The sequence below is a fragment of the Primulina tabacum genome, chromosome 10 (genome assembly GCF_025594145.1).
Source record: "Primulina tabacum isolate GXHZ01 chromosome 10, ASM2559414v2, whole genome shotgun sequence".
Classification (NCBI taxonomy): domain Eukaryota; kingdom Viridiplantae; phylum Streptophyta; class Magnoliopsida; order Lamiales; family Gesneriaceae; genus Primulina; species Primulina tabacum.
The window spans coordinates 16,193,631-16,210,185 of record NC_134559.1 but is presented as its reverse complement, the minus strand read 5'-3'; the positions used below and the strand labels follow the sequence as shown (position 1 = coordinate 16,210,185).

Sequence of the window (16,555 nt, the reverse complement as noted above, 5' to 3'; positions counted from 1 at the left end):
AGCGATTTTTGTTGCCGTGAGCCGGTTCTGTGCGGAAGGGTATGACGCAGATTACTCCGGAGATGGTTAACTCATTAAAAACAATTATTTCGACTGTTTTAGCCATAATTTACGTAAACGGTCGCGACACGAGGACTTCCCAGGAAGGTCACCCATCCTAGCTCTGCCATCGCGCCAGAACGCTTAACTTCATGGTTCTTATTGGGCGAGAGCAGTGCCGCGTGTTGTCCATCGTTGCCCGCTCTACACGTACTCATGAGATATAATAATAAACATCCCACTCAATGTCGGGTGCGATCATACCAGAACTAATGCACCGGATCCCATCAGAACTCCGAAGTTAAGCGTGCTTGGGATTACGTGTTGCACCCCTCGTGTTGCACCCCTTTTCGAGATTTTCTATTTTTGATTACGTGTTGACAGCCGATTTTCGGCTCAAATCATCTGAATCTCGATCGTGACCAGATAAGGCATGTGAAATCAACGTAGCTCGGGATATGCCGGATTTGGACAAAATTGTAGCCTAATTTGATTGTAAACGGGCAAACGAACGAGACTCATTACTCCGCAATGAGCTGACGAGATTTTAGCCGAATTCCTTCTCTAAGACCCTCTAATTTGCGATTTTCTGCTTCTGTTAAGCTTCTGTTTCCTCGAGAAATCCGCTTAGGAAGTTCGAAATTCGATTCCGGTTCCATTTTATCGTATCCCAGGCATAATAATAGCTTTACATTCTCTATTTTTTTCTTCTTATTTTTTTTCTATTTTCTGGGAACATTTAAAGAATTTTGTTGTCGTGAGCCGGTTCTGTGCGGCAGGGTATGACGTAGATTACTCCGGATTCGATTAACTCATTAAAAACAATTATTTCGACTGTTTTAGCCATAATTTACCTAAACGGTCGCGACACGAGGACTTCCCAGGGAGGTCACCCATCATAGCTTAGCCATCGCGCTAGAACGCTTAACTTCATGGTTCTTATTGTGAGAGAGCAGTGCCGCATGTTGTCCATCGCCGCCCGCTCCACACGTAATCGAGGGATATAAGAATAAAAATCCCACTCAATGTCGGGTGCAATCATACCAGCACTAATGCACCCGATCCCAACAGAACTCCGAATCAACCGTGCTTGGGCTAGAGCAGTACTAGGATGGGTGACCCCCTGGGAAGACCTCATGTTGCACCTTTTTTCGTGTTAATCTATTTTTGATTACTTGTTGACAGACGATTTTCGGCTCAAATCATCTGAATCTCGATCGGGACTAGATAAGTATTGTGAAATCAACGTAGCTCGGGCACTGCCGGATTTGGACAAAATTGTAGCCTAAATTGATTGTAAACGGGCAAAAAAATGAGACTCATTACTCCGCAATGAGTAATAGCTTTACATTCGCTATTTTCTTCTTCTTATTTTTTTTCTATTTTCTGGGAACATTTAGCGATTTTTATTGTAGTGAGCCGGTTCTGTGCAGAAGGGTATGACGCAGATTACTCTGGAGACGGTTAACTTATTAAAACAATTATTTCGACTGTTTTAGCCATAACTTACGTAAACGGTCGCGACACGAGGACTTCCCAGGGAGGTCACTCATCCTAGCTCTGCCAGCGCGCTAGAACGCAAACTTATTGGTTCTGATTGGGCGAGAGCAGTGCCGCGTGTTGCCCATCGCCGCCCGCTCCACACGTATTCGAGGGATATAAGAATAAACATCCTACTCAATTTCAGGTGCGATCATACCAGCACTAATGCACTGGATCCTATCAGAGCTCCGAAGTTAAGCGTGCTTGGGCGAGTGCAGTACTAGGATGGGTGACCCCTGGGAAGTCCTCGTGTTGCACCTCTTTTCGTGTTTTTCTGTTTTTGATTACTTGTTGACAGACGATTTTCGGCTTAAATCATCTGAATCTCGATCGGGACTAGATAAGACATGTGAAATCAACGTAGCTCGGGCACAGCCGGATTCGGACAAAATTTTAGCCTAATTTGATTGTAAACGGGCAAACGAACGAGACTCATTACTCCGCAATGAGCTGGCGAGATTTTAGCCGAATTCTTTCTCAAAGACCCTCTAATTTGCGATTTTCCGCTTTTGTTAAGCTTCCGTTTCCTCGAGAAATCCGCTTAGGAAGTTCCAAATTCGATTCCTGTTCCATTTTATCGTATCTCAGGCATAATAATAGCTTTACATTCGATATTTTTTTCTTCTTATTTTTTTTTCTATTTTCTGGGAACATTTAGCGATTTTTGTTGCCGTGACCCGGTTCTGTGCGGAAGGTTCTGACGCAGATTACTCCGGAGAGGGTTAACTCATTAAAAACAATTATTTCGACTGTTTTAGCCATAATTTACGTAAACGGTCGCGACACAAGAACTTCCAAGGGAGGTCACCCATCCTAGCTCAGCCATCGCGCCAGAACGCTTAACTTCATGGTTCTAATTGTGCGAGAGCAGTACCGCGTGTTGTCCATTGTCGGCCGCTCCACACATCCCACACAATGTCGGATGCTATCATACTAGAAGTAATGCACCGGATCCCATCAGAACTACGATGTTAAGCGTGGTTGGGCGAGTGCAGTACTAGGATGGGTGACCCCTTGGGAAGTTCTCGTGTTGCACCCCTTTTCGTGTTTTTCTATTTTTGATTACTTGTTGACAGCCGATTTTCGGCTAAAATAATCAGAATCTCGATCGGGACCAGAAAAAACTTGTGAAATCAACGTAGCTCGGGCACTGCCGGATTTGGACAAAATTGTAGCCTAATTTGATTGTAAACGGGCAACGAACGAGGCTCAATGCGGATCGAGATTTTAGCCGAATACCTTCTCTAAAGCCCTCTAATTTACGATTTTCCGCTTCAGTTAAGCTTCCGTTTCATCGAGAAATCAGCCTAAGAAGTTCGAAATTCGATTCCTATTCCATTTTCTCGTATCTCATGCATAATAATAGCTTTACACGCGCTATTTTCTTCTTCTTATTTTTTTTCTATTTTCTGGGAACATTTAGCGATTTTTGTTGCTGTGAGCTTGTTTTGTGCGGAAGGGTATGTCGCAGATTACTCCGGAGACGGTTAACTCATTAAAAACAATTATTTCAACTGTTTTAGCCATAATTTACGTATACTGTCGTCACACGAGGACTTCCAAGGAAGGTCACCCATCCTATCTTTGCCATCGCGCCAGAACGCTTAACTTCATGGTTCTGATTGGGGGAGAGTAGTGCCGCGTGTTGTCCATCGTTGCCCGCTCCACACGTACTCGAAAGATATAAGATTAAAAATCAACTCAATGTCGGGTGCGATCATACTAGCACTAATGCACCGGATCCCTTCAGAATTTCGAAGTTAAGCGGGCTTGGGCGAGAGCAGTACTAGGATGGGTGACCCCCGGGGAAGTCCTCGTCTTGCACCCCTTCTTATTTTTTTTATTTTTTGGGAACATTTAGCGATTTTTGTTATCGTGAGCCGGTTCTGTGCGGAAAAGGGTATGACGCAGATTAATGTGGAGACGGTTACCTCATTAAAAACAATTATTTCGACTGTTTTAGCTATAATTTACATAAACGGTCGGGACACGAGGACTTCCTAGGGAGGTCACCCATCCTAGCTCTACCATCGCGCCAGAACGCTTAACTTCATCGTTCTGATTAGTCGTGAGCAGTGCCACGTGTTGTCCATCGTCGCCCGCTCCACACGTACTCGAGAAATATAAGAATAAACATCCCACTCAATGTCGGGTGCTATCATGCTAGCACTAATGCACCGGATCCCTTTAGAACTCCGAAGTTAAGCATGATTGGGCGAGAGCAGTACTAGGATGAGTGACCCGCTGGGAAGTCCTCGTGTTGCACCCCTTTTCGTGTTTTTCTACTTTTAATTACTTGTTGACAGGCGATTTTCGGTTCAAATCATCTGATTCTCGATCGGGACCAGGTAAGAAATGTGAAATCAACGTAGCTCGGGCACTGCCGGATTTGGACAAAATTGTAGGCTAATTTGATTGTAAACGGGGAAACGAACGAGACTCATTACTCTGCAATGAGCTGGCGAGATTTTAGCCGAATTCCTTCTCTAAAACCCTCTACTTTGCGATTTTCCGCTTCTGTTAAGCTTCCGTTTCCTCGAGAAATCAGCTTATGAAGTTTGAAATTCGATTCCTTTTCCATTTTATCGTATCTCAGGCATAATAATAGCTTTACATTCGCTATTTTCTTCTTCTTATTTTTTTTTGCTATTTTCTGGGAATATTTAGCGATTTTTTTTGCCGTGAGCCGGTTCTGTTCGGAAGGGTATGACGCAGATTACTCCGGAGACGGTTAACTCATTAAAAACAATTATTTCGACTGTTTTAGCCATAATTTAAGTAAACGGTTGCGACACGAGGACTTCCCAGGAAGGTCACCCATCCTAACTCTGCCATCATTCCGTAACGCTTAACTTCATGGTTCTGATTGGGCGAGAGCAGTGCCACGTGTTGTCCATCGTCGCCCGCTCCACACGTACTCGAGAGATATAAGAATAAACATCCCACTTAATGTCGGGTGCGATCATACAAGCACTAATGCACTGGATCCCATCAGAACTCCGAAGTTAAGCGTGCTTGGGCAAGAGCAGTACTAGGATGTGTGACCCCCTGGGAAGTCCTCGTGTTGCACCCCTTTTCGTGTTTTTCTATTTTTGATTACTTGTTGACAGCCGATTTTTGGCTCAAATCATCTGAATCTCGATCGGGACCAAATAAGACATGTGAAATCAACGTAGCTCGGGCACTGCCGGATTTGGACAAAATTGTTGGCTAATTTGATTGTAAATGGGCAAACGAACGAGAATCATTACTTCGCAATGAGCTGGAGAGGTTTTAGTTGAATTCCTTCTCTAAGACCCTCTAATTTGCGATTTTCCGCTTCTGTTAAGCTTCCGTTTCCTCGAGAAATTCTCTTAGGAAGTTCGAAATTCGTTTCCTTTTCCATTTTATCTTATCTCAGGCATAATAATAGCTTTAAATTCGTTATTTTCTTCTTCTTATTTTTTTTCTATTTTCTGGGAACATTTTGCGATTTTTGTTGCCGTGAGCCGGTTCTGTGTGGAAGGGTATGACGCAGATTACTCCGGAGACGGTTAACTCATTAAAAACAATTATTTCGACTGTTTTAGCCATAATTTACGTAAACGGTCACGACACAATGACTTCCCAGGAAGGTCACCCATCCTAGCTCTGCCATCGCGCCAGAACGCTTAACTTCATGGTTCTGATTGGGCGAGAGCCGTGCCGCGTGTTGTCCATCGTTGCTCACTCCACACGTGCTCGAGAGATATAAGAATAAACATCCCACTCAATGTCGGGTGAGATCGTACCAGCACTAATGTATAGGATCCCATCAGAACTCCGAAGTTAAGCGTGCTTGGGCAATAGCAGTACTAGGATGGGTGACCCATGGGAAGTCCTCTTGTTGCATCCCTTTTCGTGTTTTTATATTCTTGATTACTTGTTGACAGCCGATTTTCAGCTCAAATCATCTGAATCTCGATCGGGACCAAATAAGACATGTGAAATCAACGTAGCTCAGGCACTGCCGGATTTGGACAAAAATGTAGCCTAATTTGATTGTAAACGGGCAAACTAACGAGACTCATGACTCCACAATGAGCTGGCGAGATTTTAGCCGAATTCCTTCTCTAAGGCCCTCTAATTTGCGATTTTCCGCTTATGCTAAGCTTCCGTTTCATCGAGAAATCCGCTTAGGATGTTCGAAATTCTATTCCTATTCCATTTTATCGTATCTCAGGCATAATAATAGCTTTATATTTGCTATTTTCTTCTTCTTATTTTTTTCTATTTTCTAGGAACATTTAGCGATTTTTGTTGCCGTGAGCCGGTTCTGTGCGGAAGGGTATGACGCAGATTACTTCGGAGATGGTTAACTCATTAAAAACAATTATTTCGACTATTTTAGCCATAATTTACGTAAACGGTCGCGACACGAGGACTTCCCAGGAAGGTCACCCATCCTAGCTCTGCGATCGCGCCAGAACGCTTAACTTAATGGTTCTGATGGGCGAGAGCAGTGCCGCGTGTTGTCCATCGTCTCCCGCTCCACACGTAATCGAGGGATATAATAATAAACATCCCACTCAATGCCGGGTGCGATAATACCAGCACTAATGCACTGGATCCCATCAGAACTACGAAGTTATGTGTGCTTGGGCGAGAGCAGTACTAGGATGAGTGACCCCCTGGGAAGTCCTCGTGTTGCACCCCTTTTCGTGTTTTTCTATTTTTGATTACTTGTTGACAGACGATTTTCGGCTCAAATCCTCTGAATCTCGATCGGGACCAGATAAGCCATGTGAAATCAACGTAGCTCGGGCACTCCCGGATTTGGACAAAATTGTAGCCTAGTTTGATTGTAAACAAGCAAACGGACGAGACTCATTACTCCGCAATGAGCTGACGAGATTTTAGCCGAATTCCTTCTCTAAGACACTCTAATTTGCGATTTTCCGCTTCTGTTAAGCTTCCGTTTCATCGAGAAATCCGCTTAGGAAGTTCAAAATTCGATTCCTGTTCCATTTTATCGTATTTTAGGCATTATAATAGCTTTACATTTGCTATTTTCTTCTAGTTATTATTTTTCTATTTTCTGCGAACATTTGGCGATTAATATTGCCGTGAGCCGGTTCTGTGCGGAATGGTGTGACGAAGATTACTCCGGAGATTGTTAACTCATTAAAAACAATTATTTCGACTGTTTTAGCCATAGTTTACGTAAACGGTCGCGACACGATGACTTCCCAGGAAGGTCACCCATCCTAGCTCTGCCATCGCGCTAGAACGCTTAACTTCATGGTTCTGATTGGGCTAGAGCAGTGCCGCGTGTTGTCCATCATCGCCTGCTCAACACGTACTCGAGAGATATAAGAATAAACATCCCACTCAATGTCTGGTGCGACCAGCACTAATGCACCGGATCCCATAGGAACTCCGAAGTTAAGCGTGCTTGGGCAAGAGCAGTACTAGGATGGGTGACCCCCTGGGAAGTCCTCGTATTGCACCTCTTTTCATTTTTTCTATTTTTGATTACTTGTTGACAGCCGATTTTCGGCTCAAATCATCTGAATCTCGATCGGGAAAAAATAAGACATGTGAAATCAACGTAGCTCGGGCACTGCCGGATTTGGACAAAATTGTAGGCTAATTTGATTGTAAACGGGCAAACGAACGAGACTCATTACTCCGCAATGAGCTAGCGAGATTTTAGCCGAATTCCTTCTCTAATACCCTCTCATTTGCGATTTTCCGCTTCTGTTTAGCTTCCGTTTCCTCGAGAAATTCGCTTAGGAAGTTTGAAATTCGATTCCTGTTCCATTTTATCGTATCTCAGGCATAATAATAGCTTTACATTCGCTATTTTCTTCTTCTTATTTTTTTTTATTTTCTGGGAACATTTAGCGATTTTTGTTGCCGTGAGCCGGTTCTGTGCGGAAGGGTATGACGCAGATTACTCCGAAGACGGTTAACTCATTAAAAACAATTATTTCGAATGTTTTAGCCATAATTTACATAAACGGTCGCGACACGAGGACTTCCTAGGGAGGTCACCCATCCTAGCTCTACCATCGCGCCAGAACGCTTAACTTCATCGTTCTGATTGGTCGTGAGCAGTGCCACGTGTTGTCCATCGTCGCCCGCTCCACACGTACTCGAGAGATATAAGAATAAACATCCCACTCAATGTCGGGTGCTATCATGCTAGCACTAATGCACCGGATCCCATCAGAACTCCGAAGTTAAGCATGATTGGGCGAGAGCAGTACTAGGATGGGTGACCCGCTGGGAAGTCCTCGTGTTGCACCCCTTTTCGTGTTTTTCTATTTTTGATTACTTGTTGACAGCCGATTTTGGGTCAAATCATCTGAATCTCGATCGGGACCAAATAAGACATGTGAAATCAACGTGGCTCGGGCACTGCCGGATTTGGACAAAATTGTAGGCTAATTTGATTGTAAACGGGCAAACGAACGAGACTCATTATTCGCAATAAGCTGGCGAGATTTTAGCCGAATTCCTTCTCTAAGACCCTTTAATTTGCGATTTTCCGCTTCTGTTAAGCTTCCGTTTCCTCGAGAAATCCGCTTAGGAAGTTCGAAATTCGATACCTGTTCCATTTTATCGTATCTCAGGCATAATAATAGCTTTAAATTCGCTATTTTCTTCTTCTTATTTTTTTTTCTATTTTCTGGGAACATTTAGCGATTTTTGTTGCCGTGAGCCGGTTCTGTGCGAAAGGGTATGACGCAGATTACTCTGGAGACGGTTAACTCATTAAAAACAATTATTTCGACTGTTTTAGCTATAATTTACATAAAGGGTCGCGACACGAGGACTTCCTAGGGAGGTCACACACCCTAGCTCTTCCATCGCGCCAGAACGCTTAACTTCATCGTTCTGATTGGGCGAGAGCAGTGCCGCGTGTTGTCCATCGTCGCCCGCTCCACACGTACTCGAGAGATATAAGAATAAAAATCTCACTCAATGTTGGGTGCGATTATACCAGCACTAATGCACCGGATCCCATCAGAACTCCGAAGTTAAGCGTGCTTGGGCGAGACAGTACTAGGATGGGTGACCCCTTGGGAAGTCCTTGTGTTGCACTCTTTTTCGTATTTTTCTATTTTTGATTACTTGTTGGTAGACGATTTTCGGCTCAAATCATCTGAATCTTGATCGGGACCAGATAAGACATGTAAAATCAACGTAGCTCGGGCACTGCCGGATTTGGACAAAATTGTTGGCTAATTTGATTGTAAACGGGCAAACGAACAAGACTCATTACTACGCAATGAGCTGACGAGATTTTAGCCGAATTTCTTCTCTAAGACCCTCTAATTTGCGATTACCGCTTCTGTTAAGCTTTCGCTTCCTCGAGAAATCCGCTTAGGAAGTTCGAAATTCGATTCCGGTTCCATTTTATCATATCCCAGGCATAATAGTAGCTTTACATTCGCTATTTCCTTCTTCTTATTTTTTTTATATATTCAGGGAACATTTAGCGATTTTTGTTGTCGTGAGCCGGTTCTGTGTGGAAGGGTATGACGCAGATTACTCCGGAGACGATTAACTCATTAAAAAAAATTATTTTCGGTTGTTTTATCCATAATTTAAGTAAACGGTCGCGACACAAGGACTTCCCAGGGAGGTCACCCATCCTAGCTCTGCCATCGCGCCAGAACGCTTAACTTCATGGTTTTGATTGGGCGAGAGCAGTGCCGCGTGTTGTCCATTGCCGCCCGCTCCACACGTACTCGAGGGATATAAGAATAAACATCCCACTCAATGTCGGGTGCGATAATACCAGCACTAATGCACAGGATCCCATCAGAACTCTGAAGTTATGTGTGCTTGGGCGAGAGCAGTACTAGGATGAGTGACCCCCTGGGAAGTCCTCGTGTTGGACCCCTTTTCGTGTTTTTCTATTTTAATTACTTGTTGACAGACGATTTTCGGCTCAAATCATCTGAATCTCGATCGGGACCAGATAAAACATGTGAAATCAACGTAGCTCGGGCACTGCCGGATTTGGACAAAATTGTAGCCTAATTTGATTGTAAACGGGCAAACGAACGAGACTCATTACTCCGCAATGAGCTGGCGAGATTTTAGCCGAATTCCTTCTCTAAGACCCTCTAATTTGCTATTTTCCGCTTCTGTTAAGCTTCCGTTTCCTCGAGAAATCCGCTTTGGAAGTTCGAAATTCGATTCCTGTTCCATTTTATCGTATCTTAGGCATTATAATAGCTTTACATTCGCTATTTTCTTCTACTTATTTTTTTTCTATTTTCTGGGAACATTTAGCGATTTATATTGCCTTGAACCGGTTCTGTGCGGAAGGGTGTGACGCAGATTACTCCGGAGATGGTTAACTCATTAAAAACACTAATGCACCGGATCCCATAGGAACTTCGAAGTTAAGCGTGCTTGGGCGAGAGCAGTACTAGGATGGGTGACCCCCTGGGAAGTCCTCGTATTGCTCCCCTTTTCATGTTTTTCTATTTTTGATTACTTGTTGACAGCCGATTTTCGGCTCAAATCATCTGAATCTCGATCGGGACCACATTAGACATGTGAAATAAACGTAGCTCGGGCATTGTCGGATTTGGACAAAATTGTAGGCTAATTTGATTGTAAACGGGCAAACGAACAACTCATTACTCCGCAATGAGCGGGCGAGATTTTAGCCGAATTCCTTCTCTAAGACCCTCTAATTTGCGATTTTCCGCTTCTGTTAAGCTTCTGTTTCCTCGTGAAATCCGCTTAGGAAGTTCGAAATTCGATTCCTGTTCCATTTTATCCTAACTCAGGCATAATAATAGCTTTACATTCGCTATTTTCTTCTTCTTATTTTTTTTTCTATTTTCTGGGAACATTTAGCGATTTTTTTGCCGTGAGCCAGTTCTGCGCGGAAGGGTATGACGCAGATTACTCCGGGGACGGTTAACTCATTAAAAACAATTATTTCGACTGTTTTAGCTATAATTTACATAAAGGGTCGCGACACGAGGACTTCCCAGGGAGGGCACCCACCCTAGCTCTTCCATCGCGCCAGAACGCTTAACTTCATCGTTCTGATTGGGCGAGAACAGTGCCGCGTGTTGTCCATCGTCGCCCGCTCCACACGTACTCGAGAGATATAAGAATAAAAATCCCACTCAATTTTGGGTGCGATTATACCTGCACTAATGCACCGGATCCCATCAGAACTCCGAAATTAAGCGTGCTTGGGCGAGATAGTACTAGAATGGATGACCCCTTGGGAAGTCCTCGTGTTGCACTTTTTTTCGTATTTTTCTATTTTTGATTACTTGTTGGTAGACTATTTTCGGCTCAAATCATCTGAATCTTGATCGGGACTAGATAAGACATGTGAAATCAATGAGCTCGGGCACTGCTGGATTTAGACAAAATTGTAGGCTAATTTGATTGTAAACGGGCAAACGAACGAGACTCAATACTCCGCGATAAGCTGGCGAGATTTTAGCCGAATTCCTTCTCTAAGACCCTCTAATTTGCGATTTTTTGCTTCTGTTAAGCTTCCGTTTCCTTGAGAAATCCGCTTTGGAAGTCCAAAATTCGATTCCGGTTCCATTTTATCATATCCCAGGCATAATATAAGTTTTACATTCGCTATTTTCTTATTATTATTTTTTTTCTATTTTCTAGGAACATTTAACGGTTTTTGTTGTCGTGAACCGGTTCTGTGCGGAAGGGTATGATGCATATTACTCCGGATATGGTTAACTCTTTAAAAACAATTATTTCGACTGTTTTATCCATAATTTACGTAAACGGTCGCGACAGGAGGACTTCCCAGGGAGGTCACCCATTCTAGCTCTGCCATCGCACCAGAACGCTTAACTTCATGGTTCTGATTGGGCGAGAGCAGTGCCGCGTGTTGTCCATCGCCGCCCGCTCCACACGTACTCGAGGGATATAAGAATAAACATCCCACTCAATGTCGGGTGCGATCATACCAGCACTAATGCACCGGATCCCATCAGAACTCCGAAGTTAAGCGTGCTTGGACGAGAGCAGTACTAGGAAGGGTGACCCCCTCGGAAGTCCTTGTGTTGCACCCCTTTTCGTGTTTTTCTATTTTTGATTACTTGTTGACAGACGATTTTCGGATCTAATCATCTGAATCTCGATCGGGACTAGATAAGACATGTGAAATTAACGTAGCTCGGGCACTGCGGGATTTGGACAAAATTGTAGGCTAGTTTGATTGTAAACGGGCAAACTAACGAGACTCATTCTTACGCAATGAGCTGGCGATATTTTAGCCGAATTCCTTCTCTAAGACCCTCTAATTTGCGATTTTCCGCTTCTGTTAAACTTCTGTTTCCTCGAGAAATCCGATTAGGAAGTCTGAAATTCGATTCCGGTTCCATTTTATCGTATCCCAGGCATAATCCTATTTTTGATTCGCTATTTTCTTATTATTATTTTTTTTTCTCTTTTCTGGGAACATTTAGCGATTTTTGTTGTCATGAGCCGGTTCTGTGCGGAAGGGTATGACACTGATTACTCCGTAGATGGTTAACTCATTAAAAACAATTATTTCTACTGTTTTATTTCTACTCCGATCATACCAGCACTAATGCACCGGATCCCATCAGAACTCCGAAGTTAAGCGTGCTTGGGCGAGAGCAGTACCAGGATGGATGAACTCTTGGGAAGTCCTCGTGTTGCATCCCTTTTCGTGTTTTTCTATTTTTGATTACTTGTTGACATACGATTTTCGGCTCAAATCATCTGGATCTCGATCGGGACCAGATAAGACATTTGAAATTAACGTAGCTCGGACACTGCCGGATTTGGACAAAATTGTAGCCTAATTTGATTGTAAACGGGCAAACGAACGAGACTCATTCTCTGCAATGAGCTGGCGAGATTTTAGCCGAATTTCTTCTCTAAGACCCTCTAATTTGAGATTTTCCGCTTCAGTTAAGCTTCCGTTTCCTCGAGAAATCCGCTTAGGAAGTTCGAAATTCGATTCCGGTTCCATTTTATCGTATCTCAGGCATAATAATAGCTTTACATTCGCTATTTTCTTCTTCTTATTTTTTTCTATTTTTTGATAACATTTAGCAATTTTTTTTGTCGTGAGCCGGTTCTGTGTGGAAGGGTATGACGCAGATTACTCCGGAGACGGTTAACTCATTAAAAAAAATTATTTTCGACTGTTTTATCCATAATTTACGTAAACGATCGCAACACGGGGACTTCCCAAGGAGGTCACCCATCCTAGCTCTGCCATCGTGCCAGAACGCTTAACTTCATGGTTTTGATTGGGCGAGAGCAGTGCCATGTGTTGTCCATCGCCGCTTGCACCACACGTACTCGAGCGATATAAGAATAAACATACCACTCAATATCAAGTGCGATCATACCAGCACTAATGCACCGGATCCCATCAGAACTCCGAAGTTATGTGTGCTTGGGCGAGAGCAGTACTAGGATGAGTGATACCTTGGGAAGTCCTCGTGTTGCACCCCTTTTCGTGTTTCTCTATTTTTTATTACTTGTTAAAAGACGATTTTCGGCTCAAATCATCCGAACCTCGATCGGGACCAGATAAGACATGTGAAATCAACGTAGCTCGGGCACTGTCGGATTTGGACAAATTTATAGCCTAGTTTGATTGTAAACGGGCAAACCAACGAGACTCATTACTCCACAATGAGCTGGCGAGATTTTAGCCGAATTCTTTCTCTAAAACCCTCTAATTTGCGATTTTCCGATTCTGTTAAGCTTCCGTTTCCTCGAGAAATCCGCTTAGGAAGTCCAAAATTCGATTCCGATTCCATTTTATCGTATACCAGGCATAATAATAGCTTTACATTCGCTATTTTCTAATTCTTTTTTTTTCTATTTTCTGGGAACATTTAACGATTTTTGTTGTCGTGAACCGGTTCTGGGCAGAAAGGTATGACGCAGATTACTCCGGAGATGGTTAACTCATTAAAAACAAATGTTTCGACTGTTTTAGCCATAATTTACGTAAACGGTCGCGACACGAGGACTTCCCAGGGAGGTTACCCATTCTAGCTCTGCCATCACGCCAGAACGCTTAACTTCATGGTTCTGATTGGGCGAGTGCAGTGCCGCGTGTTGTCCATCGCCGCCCGCTCCACACATACTCGAGGGATATAAGAATAAACATCCCACTCAATGTCGGTTGCGAACATACCAGCACTAATGCACCGGATCCCATCAGGACTCCGAAGTTAAGCATGCTTGGGCGAGAGCAGTACTAGGATGGGTGACCCCCTGGGAATTCCTCGTGTTGCACCCCTTTTCATGTTTTTCTATTTTTGATTACTTGTTGGCAGACGATTTTCGGCTCAAATCATCTGAATCTCGATCGGGACCAGATAAGACATGTGAAATCAACGTAGCTCGGGCACTGCCGGATTTGGACAAAATTGTAGCCTAATTTGATTGTAAACGGGCAAAACAACGAGACTCATTGCTCCGCAATGAGATGGCGAAATTTTAGACGAATTCCTTCTCTAAGACTCTCTTATTTGCGATTTTCCGCTTCTGTTAAGCTTTCTTTTTTTCGAGAAATCCGCTTAGGAACTCCGAAATTCGATTCCGGTTCTATTTTATTGTATCCTAGGCAAAATAATAGCTTTACATTCGCTATTTTCTTATTCTTATTTTTTTTCTATTTTTTGGGAGCATTTAGCGATTTTTGTTGTCGTGAGCCTGTTCTGCGCCAAAGGGTATGACGCCAATTACTCCTGAGATGGTTAACTCATTTAAAACAATTATTTCGGCTGTTTTAGCCATAATTTACGTAAACCGTCTCGACACGAGGAGTTCCCAGGGAGGTCACCCATCCTATCTCTGACATCGCGCCAGAACGATTAACTTCATGGTTCTGATTGGGATAGAGCAGTGCCGCGTGTTGTCCATCGCCGCCTACTCCTCACGTACACGAGTGATATAAGAATAAACATCCCACTCAAGGTCGGGTGCGATCATACCAACACTAATGCACCGGATCCCATCAGAACTCCGAAGTTAAGTGTGCTTGGGCGAGAGCAGTACCAGGATGGATGACCCCCTGGGAAGTCCTCGTGTTGCACCTCTTTTCGTGTTTTTCTGTTTTTGATTATACTTGTTGCCATACGATTTTCGGCTCAAATAATCTCAATCTCGATCGAGACCAGAGAAGACATTTGAAATTAACGTAGCTCGGGCACTGCCGGAATTGGACAAAATTGTAACGTAATTTGATTGTAAACGGGCAAACGAACGAGACTCATTACTCTGCAATGAGCTGGCGAGATTGAACCGAATTCCTTCTCTAAGACCCTCTAATTTGCGATTTTCCGCTTCAGTAAAGCTTCCGTTTCCTCGAGAAATCCGCTTAGAAAGTTCGAAATTCGATTCCGATTCCATTTTATCGTATCCTAGGCATAATAATATCTTTACATTCGCTATTTTCTTCTTCTTATTTTTTTCTATTTTCTGGGAACATTTAGCAATTTTTGTTGTCGTGAGCCGGTTCTGTGTGGAAGGGTATGACGCAGATTACTCCGGAGACGGTTAACTCATTAAAAAATTTTATTTTCGACTGTTTTATCCATAATTTACGTAAACGGTCGCGACACGAGAACTTCCCAGGGAGGTCACCCATCAACTTCAGGGTTTTGATTGGGCGAGAGCAGTGCCGCGTGTTGTTCATCGCCGTCCGCTCCACACGTACTCGAGGGATATAAGAATAAACATCCCACTCAATGTCGGGTGCGATCATACCAGTATTAATGCACCGGATCCCATCAGAACTCCGAAGTTATGCGTGCTTGGGCGAGAGCAGTACTAGGATGAGTGACCACCTGGGAAGTCCTCGTGTTGCACCCCTTTTCGTGTTTTTCTATTTTTGATTACTTGTTGACAGACGATTTTCAGCTCAAATCATCTGAATCTCGATCGGGACCAGATAAGACATGTGAAATCAACGTAGCTCGGGCACTGCCGGATTTGGACAAAATTTTAGCCTAATTTGATTGTAAACGGGCAAAACAACGAGACTCATTGCTCCGCAATGAGCTGGCGAAATCCGCTTAGGAAGTTCGAAATTCACTAAGACTCTCTTATTTGCGGTTTTCCGCTTCTGTTAAGCTTTCTTTTTTTCGAGAAATCCGCTTAGGAAGTCCGAAATTCGCTATTTTCTTCTTCTTAATTTTTTCTATTTTTTTGGAACATTTATCGATTTTTGTTGTAGTACGCCGGTTCTGTGCGGAAGGGTATGAAGGAGATTACTCCGGAGACGGTTAACTCATTAAAAACAATAATTTCGACTGATTTATCCATAATTTACGTAAACGGTCGCGACACGAGGACTTCCCATGGAGGTCACCCATCCTAGCTCTGCCATCGGGCGAGAGCAGTGCCGCGTGTTGTCCATCGCCGCCCGCTCCACACATACTCGAAGGATATAAAAATAAACATCCTACTCAATGTCGGGTGCCATCATACCATCACTAATGCTCCGCATCCCCTCAAAACTTCGAAGTTAAGCGTGCTTGGGCGAGAGCAGTGCTAGGATGGGTGACGCCCTGGGAAGTCCATGTGTTGCACTCTTTTTCGTGTTTTTCTATTTTTGATTTCTTGTTGTCAGACGATTTTCGGCTCAAATCATCTGAATCTCGATCGTGACTAGATAAGACATGTGAAATCAACGTAGCTCGGGCACCGCCGGATTTGGAAAATATTGTAGGCTAATTTGATTGTAAACGGGCAAACGAACGAGACTTATTACTCTGCAACGAGGTGGCGAGATTTTAGCCTAATTCCTTCTCTAAGACCCTCAAATTTGCGATTTTCCGCTTCTGTTAAGCTTCCGTTTCCTCGAGAAATCCGCTTAGGAAGTCCGAAATTCGATTCCGGTTCCATTTTATCGTATCCCAAGAATAATAATATCTTTACATTCGCTATTTTCTTATTCTTATTTTTTTTTCTATTTTCTGGGAACATTTAGTGATTTTTG

At 43.4% G+C, this 16,555-nt stretch overlaps 14 non-coding genes and 7 pseudogenes across 14 annotated transcripts; all 21 read left to right on the top strand.

Moving 5' to 3' along the window:
* The first annotated feature begins 1,069 nt into the window (after nt 1–1,069).
* On the top strand, nt 1,070–1,187 carry LOC142512325 (5S ribosomal RNA; annotated as a pseudogene).
* A 537-nt stretch (nt 1,188–1,724) lies between these two features.
* On the top strand, nt 1,725–1,842 carry LOC142516981 (5S ribosomal RNA). Its single transcript, XR_012812746.1, has one exon. It is a non-coding gene; the product is annotated as a 5S ribosomal RNA (ribosomal RNA).
* A 659-nt stretch (nt 1,843–2,501) lies between these two features.
* LOC142512119 (5S ribosomal RNA) lies at nt 2,502–2,620 on the top strand (annotated as a pseudogene).
* Nucleotides 2,621–3,290: 670 nt separating this feature from the next.
* Nucleotides 3,291–3,409, top strand: LOC142508894 (5S ribosomal RNA). Its single transcript, XR_012807092.1, has one exon. It is a non-coding gene; the product is annotated as a 5S ribosomal RNA (ribosomal RNA).
* A 322-nt stretch (nt 3,410–3,731) lies between these two features.
* Nucleotides 3,732–3,850, top strand: LOC142511125 (5S ribosomal RNA; annotated as a pseudogene).
* Nucleotides 3,851–4,535: 685 nt separating this feature from the next.
* On the top strand, nt 4,536–4,654 carry LOC142506282 (5S ribosomal RNA). The gene has a single exon (XR_012804577.1). It is a non-coding gene; the product is annotated as a 5S ribosomal RNA (ribosomal RNA).
* Nucleotides 4,655–5,337: 683 nt separating this feature from the next.
* Nucleotides 5,338–5,455, top strand: LOC142512488 (5S ribosomal RNA; annotated as a pseudogene).
* Nucleotides 5,456–6,136: 681 nt separating this feature from the next.
* Nucleotides 6,137–6,255, top strand: LOC142508694 (5S ribosomal RNA). Its single transcript, XR_012806898.1, has one exon. It is a non-coding gene; the product is annotated as a 5S ribosomal RNA (ribosomal RNA).
* A 683-nt stretch (nt 6,256–6,938) lies between these two features.
* On the top strand, nt 6,939–7,052 carry LOC142509609 (5S ribosomal RNA). The gene has a single exon (XR_012807775.1). It is a non-coding gene; the product is annotated as a 5S ribosomal RNA (ribosomal RNA).
* Nucleotides 7,053–7,733: 681 nt separating this feature from the next.
* Nucleotides 7,734–7,852, top strand: LOC142507769 (5S ribosomal RNA). Its single transcript, XR_012806016.1, has one exon. It is a non-coding gene; the product is annotated as a 5S ribosomal RNA (ribosomal RNA).
* A 682-nt stretch (nt 7,853–8,534) lies between these two features.
* On the top strand, nt 8,535–8,652 carry LOC142514160 (5S ribosomal RNA). The gene has a single exon (XR_012810068.1). It is a non-coding gene; the product is annotated as a 5S ribosomal RNA (ribosomal RNA).
* A 683-nt stretch (nt 8,653–9,335) lies between these two features.
* On the top strand, nt 9,336–9,454 carry LOC142510708 (5S ribosomal RNA; annotated as a pseudogene).
* Nucleotides 9,455–9,908: 454 nt separating this feature from the next.
* On the top strand, nt 9,909–10,030 carry LOC142512813 (5S ribosomal RNA; annotated as a pseudogene).
* A 681-nt stretch (nt 10,031–10,711) lies between these two features.
* On the top strand, nt 10,712–10,829 carry LOC142507258 (5S ribosomal RNA). The gene has a single exon (XR_012805518.1). It is a non-coding gene; the product is annotated as a 5S ribosomal RNA (ribosomal RNA).
* Nucleotides 10,830–11,511: 682 nt separating this feature from the next.
* LOC142514225 (5S ribosomal RNA) lies at nt 11,512–11,630 on the top strand. Its single transcript, XR_012810129.1, has one exon. It is a non-coding gene; the product is annotated as a 5S ribosomal RNA (ribosomal RNA).
* Nucleotides 11,631–12,129: 499 nt separating this feature from the next.
* Nucleotides 12,130–12,248, top strand: LOC142508835 (5S ribosomal RNA). Its single transcript, XR_012807037.1, has one exon. It is a non-coding gene; the product is annotated as a 5S ribosomal RNA (ribosomal RNA).
* Nucleotides 12,249–12,930: 682 nt separating this feature from the next.
* Nucleotides 12,931–13,049, top strand: LOC142508148 (5S ribosomal RNA). The gene has a single exon (XR_012806376.1). It is a non-coding gene; the product is annotated as a 5S ribosomal RNA (ribosomal RNA).
* A 681-nt stretch (nt 13,050–13,730) lies between these two features.
* On the top strand, nt 13,731–13,849 carry LOC142515462 (5S ribosomal RNA). The gene has a single exon (XR_012811307.1). It is a non-coding gene; the product is annotated as a 5S ribosomal RNA (ribosomal RNA).
* A 683-nt stretch (nt 13,850–14,532) lies between these two features.
* On the top strand, nt 14,533–14,651 carry LOC142515072 (5S ribosomal RNA). The gene has a single exon (XR_012810935.1). It is a non-coding gene; the product is annotated as a 5S ribosomal RNA (ribosomal RNA).
* Nucleotides 14,652–15,307: 656 nt separating this feature from the next.
* On the top strand, nt 15,308–15,426 carry LOC142515623 (5S ribosomal RNA). The gene has a single exon (XR_012811458.1). It is a non-coding gene; the product is annotated as a 5S ribosomal RNA (ribosomal RNA).
* Nucleotides 15,427–16,030: 604 nt separating this feature from the next.
* On the top strand, nt 16,031–16,149 carry LOC142512549 (5S ribosomal RNA; annotated as a pseudogene).
* Nucleotides 16,150–16,555: the final 406 nt, after the last annotated feature.